Source organism: Austrofundulus limnaeus, unplaced genomic scaffold (assembly GCF_001266775.1).
Source record: "Austrofundulus limnaeus strain Quisiro unplaced genomic scaffold, Austrofundulus_limnaeus-1.0 Scaffold334, whole genome shotgun sequence".
Lineage (NCBI taxonomy): Eukaryota > Metazoa > Chordata > Actinopteri > Cyprinodontiformes > Rivulidae > Austrofundulus > Austrofundulus limnaeus.
The window spans coordinates 518,056-519,638 of record NW_013952736.1 but is presented as its reverse complement, the minus strand read 5'-3'; the positions used below and the strand labels follow the sequence as shown (position 1 = coordinate 519,638).

At 38.5% G+C, this 1,583-nt stretch overlaps 1 protein-coding gene across 2 annotated transcripts in view; it reads right to left on the bottom strand.

The window, feature by feature from the left end:
• LOC106527609 (cationic amino acid transporter 2) overlaps positions 1–1,583 on the bottom strand; it is a 14,789-nt gene that overhangs the window by 8,456 nt on the left and 4,750 nt on the right. The gene's annotated exons all lie outside the window — the stretch shown is intronic.

Sequence of the window (1,583 nt, the reverse complement as noted above, 5' to 3'; positions counted from 1 at the left end):
CTTAAAAGCCTGAATTTTGCCTGAAACTCTCAGACTGAAGAAGTCTCTTGGAGGAGAGACGAAACGTTTCATTAGAGAAGAACCCGTCCAGAGGACCTACACAATTTTTTTCTTTTTGACTTTACCTGGATTACTGAGATGCATCAGGACATTTTTTTTACATTTTCTGTTAAATAAATAGAACTCCACATTTATTACCCTGACACACATTGCAAAAATAAAATATAATAAATCAACTTCATTGCAACACTTAATGCTCACCATAGATTTATATTATTTTAAATCCAGGTATGAGGTATTAAATGTTCCAAAAGCTTATTCCTGGGTTTGTTCTTTCTGGTTACAGGCTGCAGAGGCTAAACTTTGACTCATTTGAATGTGAGCAGAGATAATGTTATCAGTTATTCAGATACTAAGTTATAAAGAAAATAATTCTATCTAGCATTATTGCCATGAAATTGTTGAAACATTTCCATGAACCAGACTTATACAAAAGAAAAGAAAATAAAAAGATTAGCATATGTTTGGCTAATCAAGCCTCTTTTACCATACTACATTCACTGTGACTGATGAAGTACCAACGACTGAAAGCTGACAGAACATCTTCAAAGCTGACTGAACTTTCTTAGCCAAGAACTGATTCAGATAAGTTTTATTGTCTGGAGGGCAGTGAGTACTTTACCCTACACAGCCAAGAAAGAAGAAACTGGGGACCTTCACTCGTGACATCACACATTTACATACATCATCTGCCACATTCAACAGATGAGACAACCGGCATGGATTATATGGAGATTTAGTGTTAATACAGAAGCAGAAAAAGACGTTCTTAAAGTGAATTTCAACACATCTGACTTCAGGAATCACAGGAAAGTTCAATTGAAGTAACTGCTTTTGCATCGTTTAAAGAAACTTCACGATGATGCTTAAAAGTTGTGCGAGTACAATATCACCGTACATATGGCTGACTAGAGTAGGACGCTGTATAGCAAGCTAGCAGTAAGCTACAGTAAAAAAAGTTTTACTGTAGGCCTACCCATTTATTGACAAAGTGCAGGGATGGGATTCAGGTGGGCCTGTGTTGGTCTTTTACCTCTAGTAAAAGATTTGGAGATAAAGTTAAAGAGTAACTTACCCCAAAATTAACTTTTTTAGCAGATAAACTGCCTAGAATGTGTCTAAAATGTTATATAGTACTGTTTCTGTGCTAATTTTGATGTTTTTGTGCGTATTTGTTCAAATCTGTAATATTTTGTCTAAAAACGTGTTTTTGCTGCTCATATTGGTAGAGCAGTGGTACTGCAGGTTAATTTGCATGTTGGTTAACGGCTCTCCTCTGTGACGTGTCTTCTCCACAGTTTCGTCATAGCGGCTGTGTTCTGGTATAAAAGCCTCTCTCTAAGACACGCCCCTGCAGCAGTCAGAGGGTGGAACAGTTAGCAAGCTTAGCATGATCGTCTGTTGACCTTCAGCCTCGGGTGGGGAGAGGAGCTGACTGCTGCACTGCTCTCTCCCCCACACTCTCTCCACACACACACACACACACACACACACACACACACACACACACACACACACACACA